Source organism: Dromiciops gliroides, chromosome 3, assembly GCF_019393635.1.
Source record: "Dromiciops gliroides isolate mDroGli1 chromosome 3, mDroGli1.pri, whole genome shotgun sequence".
NCBI classification, from domain to species: Eukaryota; Metazoa; Chordata; class Mammalia; order Microbiotheria; family Microbiotheriidae; genus Dromiciops; species Dromiciops gliroides.
This window is the reverse complement of record NC_057863.1, coordinates 665440227-665448211: the sequence shown is the minus strand read 5'-3', so window position 1 is coordinate 665448211 and position 7985 is coordinate 665440227. Positions and strand designations below refer to the sequence as shown.

Sequence of the window (7985 nt, the reverse complement as noted above, 5' to 3'; positions counted from 1 at the left end):
TCTATAATTAGAATAAGTTCATATTGTTCAGTTGATGGTATTTCTTTGTTAAATGGAAATCCAGTTGTGACCTAGAAAATCCACATGATAATAAACAAAAGTATTTGCGTCAATTATTTAATCTGTTATTTTTATCTTAAATTGTGTGCAAAATATACATATTTATTCACCTCTTTCTATGTTCTCTAGCAGTTCTTATTTGTAATCGGACAAATGGTTTGATCTATGGTTGACACATGATTTAAAATTCAAGGAGTTTTAATTTTCTTATTTTACTGGGAAAGAATTAGTTCTTAGTAATATGATCTATTTTAAAACTAAATCAAAGCTCCTTACATAAATGTGGTGAGGTAGCAGTGGGGAGGTTGGCTTCTTTATTAAGACAGAAAATGTTTTATTCATAGGATTTTTTCTTTCCTTAATGCAAAGAGTCAGTGTCCTTATAGGAGTAGATACATCAAATTGTAGATAGTCTGAATGCAATGTTACAAAATAAATATTACTATTTATTTGGAAATATGATGGTAAATTTCCCTTCAGCTGAAATTAACAACTCCCAACATGATCTCTAGGAATTATTTGTAGCTCTGAGCCATGCTTTAGGAAAACATTCCCAGTAGTCTGTGCAGGATTTATTCCTATTTCATCATTTGTAATTATAGCACTTGCTGCAGGAACTTTAAATTCTTCTGCAGCAAACTTTGGTACTTCTGTGAAAGGAGTATTTTCAGGAACACTGAGTACTTTATATGGCAAACACTGGGTCCAAGGCCAATGTGATCTTAAAAGAAACTTTTGACATAGTGAGGCCATGACTGGACTTAAGGGAGCCTCATGGTGGTGCTTGGATCCTTCCTCCTGCTCAATTCTTCACAGTCTCCTCAGCCAAAGCCACAGCCTTTCCTTTCTTACTCTCTGAGGGCCACCATCTTCTCTGAGTTAGGAAGTTAAGCAGTATGACTTTCATCTTGATCCCTCCCTTCATCAACTTCTTTAGCTTCCATTATCTCCAGCTCTGCACTGCTTTTCTTCTCCCTAGATGTGGACACAGTTTAGACCTCATCATCACCTAAAAGTCTTCTGCCATTGGGAATTGGCTCTGAAATTTTCTCTTTTCACAACCTTTTTTCTTCCCCTTCTCCATCTTACTTTTCTTGGACCAACTCTTTGTCTTTAGCATCAGCTCTTTGGATATTTTTCTTCCTCCAGAATAGGCTGACCAAGGGAAATCTCATCACCATACAGATTGACTAAGCCTTGGATACTCAACACTTCCTCAACTCTTTCAGTTGCTTGTCCCCTCTGATTGGAAGGCTAGAGGGCAGAGCAATAAACTCTTTCCCAGGCTTTCCTTTAAAGAGGACTCAGAACTTTCTAGGTAACTTCACTTTCCATCAGTGGCTCTGCTTGGTTTCCACTACAGGGAGCTTCATGCCTGTATACCAGAGACCTCCTGGCATCCTTTGGTGTCCCCCTCCCTTTGACTTTCTTTAATGTATTATCTTACCCCTTTGGATTGTAAGCTCTTTGAGGGCAGGGACTGTCTTTCCTTTTTCTATTTGTATCCCTGGTGCTTAGCATAGTGCCTGGCCCTAAGTAAGAACTTACTAAACATATATGGAATTGAATTCTTCATGACCATGGCTTCCTCAATTCTTTTCCTGTTTTATGATCAGATGGGGGCTTTAGAAGGATCAGTTTGACAACTGAATGGAGGATGACCTGAAGTGGGGAGAGAATTGAGGAAGAGAGACCACCAAATGGGCTATTGAAATAATCTGTGTAAACAGCATATTGTTGGATTCTGGTTTTTTTTTTTCCTTTTTAATTTTTTTTTTGGTGGGGCAATGAGGGTTAAGTGACTTGCCCAGGGTCACACAGCTAGTAAGTGTTAAGTGTCTGAGATCGAATTTGAACTCAGGTTCTCCTGAATCCAGGACCAGTGCTTTATCCACTGGGCCACCTAGCTGCCCCTACCACTGGTTAATTTGATTTTTAAAAAAAGGAAAGAAGAAAACCAAATTACCAGTATCAAAAATTAAGAGGGTGATCTTACCACCAATGAAGGTGAAATTAAAGCAATAATTAGGAACTATTTTGCCCAACTGTATGCAAATAAATTTAACAATCTAAATGAAATGGATAAATATTTACAAAAATACAAACTGCCCAGGTTAACTGAAGAGGAAATAAAATCCTTAAATAAGCCCATATTAGAAAAAGAAATTGAACAAACCATTAATGAAATCCCTAAGAAAAAAATCTCCAGGACCAGATGGGTTTACAGGTGAATTCTACCAAACATTTAAAGAACAATTAATTTCAATATTATACAAATTATTTGGGAAAAGAGGTGAAGAAGGAGTTATACCAAATTTGTTTTATGACACACATATGGTGGTGATACCAAAAACAGAGCAAAAACAGAGAAAGAAAATTATAGAGCAATTTCCCTAATGAATATTGATGCTAAAATCTTAAATAAGATATTAGCAAGGAGATACAGCAAGTGATCACCAGGATAATACACTATGACCAGGTGGGATTTATATCAGGAATGTAGGGCTGGTTCAACATTAGGAAAACTATCAACATAATCAACCACATCAATAAGAAAACCAACCAAAATCATATGATTATCTCAATAGATGCAGAGAAAGCTTTTGACAAAGTACAACACCCATTCCTAATAAAAAACACTGGAGAGTTTAGGAATAGGTGGAGCTCTCCTTAAAATAGTAAGCAGTATCTACCTAAAACCATCAGCAAGTATTATATGTAATGGAGATAAGTTAGAGGCCTTCCCAATAAGATCAGGAGTGAAACAGGGATGTCCATTATCACCCCTATTATTTAATATTGTACTAGAAATGTTAGCTTTAGCAATCAGAGAAGAGAAAGGAATTAAAGGAATTAGAAGAGGCAAGGAGGAAACAAAATATCACTCTCTGCAGATGATATGATGGTATACTTAGAGAATCCTAGAGAATCAACTCAAAAATTACTTGAAAAAATTAACAACTTTAGCAAAGTAACAGGATATAAAATGAGTCCACATGAATCATCAGCATTCCTATACCTGACCAACAAAGTCCAGCAGCAAGAGATAGAAAGAGAAATTCCATTTAAAGTAATAGTAGACAATATAAAATACTTGGGAGTCTACTTGCCAAGACAAACCCAGGAACTCTATGAACACAATTACAAAACACTTTTCACACAAATCAAATCAGATCTAAAAAATTGGAAAGATATCAATTGCTCATGGATAGGCTGAGCTAATATAATAGAAATGACAATTCTACCTAAATTAATGTACTTATTCAGTGCCATACCAATCAGTCATCAAAACTATCTGGTACTGGCTAAGAAATAGAGTGGAGGATCCATGGAATAGGCTAGGCACAGGAGACACAGTAGTCAATGACATTAGTAATGTACTGTTTGATAAACCTAAAGACCCCACCTTCTGGGATAGGAATTCAGTATTTGACAAAAACTGCTGGGAAAACTGGAAGATAGTATGGCAGAAATTAGTCATAGACCAATACCTGACACCTTATACTAAAATTAGGTCAAAATGGGTACATGATTTAGACATAAGAGGTGATACCATAGGTAAATTAGGAGAGAAAAGAATAGTCTACCTTTCAGATCTTTGGAAAGGAGAGCAGTTTATGACCAAACAAGAGACAGAGAATATTATGAAATGCAAAATGGATGATTTTGATTACATTAAATTAAAAAGGTTTTGTACAAACAGAAGCAATACATACAAAATTAGAAGGGATGCAGAAAGCCGGGAAACAATTTTTATGGCCAGTACATCTGATAAAGGTCTCATTGCTAAAATATACAGGGAACTAAATCAAATTTATATGAATCCAAGTCATTCCCCAATTGAGAAATGGTCAAAGGATATGGACAGGCAGTTTTCTGATGAAGAAATCAAAGCTATCTATTGCCATATGAAAAAATGATTTAAATCACTATTGATTAGAGAGATGCAAATTAAAACAACTCTGAGGTACCATCTGACACCTATAAGATTGGCTAAAATGACAAAAAAAGGAAAATAATAAATGTTGGAGAAGCTGTGGAAAAATTGGAACACTAATGCATTGTTGGTGGAGCTGTGAACTGATCCAGCCATTCTGGAGAGCAATTTGGAATTATGCCCAAAGGGCTACAAAGCTGTGCATACCCTTTGACCCAGCAATACTACTTTTGGGTCTATTTCCCAAAGAGATCATGGAAAAGGGTAAAGGACCCACATGTACAAAAATACTTATAGCTACTCTGTATGTGGTGGCAAGGAATTGGAAGTTGAGGGGATGTCCATTAATTGGGGAATGGATGAACAAGTTATGGTATATGAATGTAATGGAATTCTATTGTGATGTAAGAAACAATGAGCAGGTGGAGTTCAGAGAAACCTGGAAGGACTTGCATGAACTGATGATGAGTGAGATGAGCAGAACCAGAAGAACATTATACACAGTAGCATCAACATTATGTGTTGATCAACTGTGATAGACTAGATTCTTCTCACCAATCCAATGGAACAAGAATGTTCCAAAGGACTCATGATGGAAAAGACTCTCCAAATCCAGAAAAAAAAGGAACTGTGGAATATGGATGCTGATTGGACCATACTATTTCTTTTGCTTTTGGTGCTGTTGGTTTTCTGATTTGAGGTTTTTCCTTTGTGCTCTGATTCTTCTCGTATAACATGACTAATGCAGAAATATGTTTAATGTTATTATGTATATATAACCTATACCAGATTGCCTGCTGCCTGGGGTGGGGGGGGAGGGGAGGGAGGGAGAAAAATTTTTAATTGGAAATCTTATATAAACAAATGTTGAAAACAAAAAAAAAAACAAAAAAGGAATTCCTCACTAACAATTCTTTATGATGGAAAAATGACAGGGGAAAATGGTGTAGTCCTAGATTACAATTAATGATCAGGGAGGCTGTCCAAGGTTGTAAATTTAATGTAGACTATGGTATATGAGGATCATTGGAAGAAATAGGGAGGTTGCTGATATAAGAGATGACATGTGGTGGGGGGCGGCTAGGCGGCACAGTGGATAAAGCACCAGCCCTGGATTCAGGAGTACCTGAGTTCAAATCCGGCCTCAGACACTTGACACTTACTAGCTGTGTGACCCTGGGCAAGTCACTTAACCCCCATTGTCCTGAGAAAAAAAAAAAAGAGATGACATGTGGGGTGTTTTTTTGGTTTTGCCCATGTAAGTTATATGTGTTGTGAGAATTAGAGCGCTACCAACCTGTTGAGAAAGATACTGCGGGAAAGCTCTGCCATGAAAAGAACACATGTGACTTATCATCTGGAAGTGACCTTTCTGGGGTTTTGAAGGTCAGATTGGCATCAGGAAGTGATATCTGCGGCCCCGGGGTCCTGTCAATCAGTGTTACCAGCCAATTAGCTTGGAGCTGTGTGTGTGGACGGCCCTGTTTCCTGTTACACAGGAGGCTTCTAGGAGAAGCCACTTAGGAGTGAGGTTTTTTGGGTTCTGGACTACGGCTTGGTGGCAGGGACAGGCAGAATAGGGAGAGTAGGCAAAACTCATACTTTATCCACATATTTCTCTTTACTAATCCCTAATATACTTTAATAAATACTTAATGCCCAAAGATTGGTGCTATACATTTTCAAATTTAAGGCGACCACTCATTAGATTTTAGACATCACAGCTAGAATTTTAGACCTTACAGTACCCACATGGGTCTGTCCTGATATGATTTTCTTTCTTTCTTTCTTTCTTTCTTTCTTTCTTTCTTTCTTTCTTTCTTTCTTTCTTTCTTTCTTTCTTTCTTTCTTTCTTTCTTTCTTTTTTTTTGTGGGGCAATGGGGGTTAAGTGACTTGCCCAGGCTCACACAGCTAATAAGTGTCAAGTGTCTGAGGCTGGATTTGAACTCAAGTACTTCTGAATCCAGGGCCAGTGCTCTATCCACTGCACCACTTAGCTGCCCCCTGATATGATTTTCATGGAGGGAAAAATAGAGATTTCAAATCTCCCCCTACCCTTCTCCAAGGAAAACTTTGATTCTTGCCAGGAGGGGAAGCAGGAGGTTGGGCTCAGAGGTTAGTATTCCGCTCTCCTTAGGGAAGGTGGGTACTCGGGTAAGATTATATCTATCTGCTTCCTTAAATATTATTAGTCTAGAGTTAGTAATTTATTGGAGAAGGAAATGGCAAACCAATCCAATATCTTTGCCAAGAAAACCCAAAATGGGGTCATGAAGAGTCAGATATGACTTTTAAAAAGCCAAAAAGTAATTTCTAGGTTCCAAGCTGCATTCCTGATCCCTTCTTTATCAAGAATGAGTTCACCAAGCTACATGTCCAAGGCTTTACTTCCTTTCTAGCAAACGTCAGATTCACAATGAATATACATAGTGGATAGCAAATAAATCCATTATCCAAGTTGATTTCAAAGCAAACATCAGAGAAAGTATACATAGGAGAACATATACTTGACAATACAGAATGAATGAGCTTTCATATAGGGAGTGAAATAATTCAGTTTAATGAAGAGAGACAGGCTCAGATCTTATCCAAAGGGAAATTGCTCAAAGCATCTAGAACAGTAAGCTGGGGATAGGGTTATTATAGAGATTGCCAGCTCCTCTACATGTCAGTGTCTTCCTAGGGTCTTTTTCTCCCTTCAGGGACTTGAAGAGAGGTTGGAATGATGCATCTTCTCTCTCAAATGAGATAATACTTGTAAAGTGTTTAGTGTAATGTCTGGCCCACAGTAGTTTCTTAATAAATGATTTTTTTCCTGCTTTATTAGGCAAGTAGGTGGCATAGTGAATAGAGAAGTGGGTTTAGAATTAGAAAGACCTGAGTTCAAATCTGGACTCAGATATTTACTAGCTGTATGGCCCTGAGCAAGTTATTTAAGTTCTGTATGCCTCAGTTTCCTCAATTGCGAAATGGGAAGAATAGTAGCAGTTACCTCACAAAGTTATTGTGAGGTTCAAATGAGATATTTGTAAAGTGCTTATCACAATACCAGGCACATAGAGGGTGTTTAATAAATTCTCTTCCCTTCCATGTCCTTCTCTTTGTAATGATTGGAATGACGCCACCTGCTGGAGACTTACTGTAGAAGAGTTCCGCCCATGAAGAGAAGGTCTTTGAGGGCAAGACCAGGAGTCTTTTCTTTGGCATCAGGAAGTGGTGTTGGGTAGTGGGAGGAAGAAGGAAGAGACTAGCGCTCTGTCTGGCTCTTTCCTTGGGACTCTGGTGGAGAGCGGAGCTAGAAATGTGCTCTCCCTTTAATAGATAGGAATCTAGGCCTTTCTCTCTCTTTACCAAATTCTTATTCTCCTTAATAAATGCTTAAAAGTCTAACTCTTGCTAAAGCTTATAATTTATTGGCGACCACTCATTAGATATTTTAGACAGACTAGCTAGAATTTTAGCCCTTAACATCTTCAAAGCTAGAAGCCAAAGTCATCCATCTTTCTCTTCTCTCCTGGTCTCACCAACTTTTCATACAGGTGCAGGGCACTGAATAATTAATCTCTACCAAGGCAAAAAGAGACCCATGTAATTAGCCTTTTAAGCCGAGGCTTACACAGAAAACAAGGCTTAGAGAGACATTTCCATTTTCTTCAAGTATTTCATCTAGTGCCAAATGGAAGAGGAATCTTTGTGTCTCTTAAGGGATGAATGAGGAAAAATGGATGAAAGTTTAGCCTGATGGTCTCTTCAAAGGTGCAGAAAGTCAGACTGGTGTTGAAGGTGAGGAGAAATTTCAAAAGGAATGATAAACACTGTCCCTTGAGAGAGGAGGATCCTTTAATGAAGGTGCTCAAAGAGGGAAGATCACTAGTTATGGATGTTTCCAATGGCATTCCTGTTTTGACTAGTCAGGGTCTTAGGCCTTTATCAACCTAGTGATCTGGGATTCTAGAGGAAGTAGTGAAAGCTACCTTCTACTGGAAT

At 38.0% G+C, this 7985-nt stretch overlaps 1 pseudogene; it reads right to left on the bottom strand.

Moving 5' to 3' along the window:
• Positions 1–546: 546 nt before the first annotated feature.
• On the bottom strand, positions 547–802 carry LOC122751884 (annotated as a pseudogene).
• Positions 803–7985: the final 7183 nt, after the last annotated feature.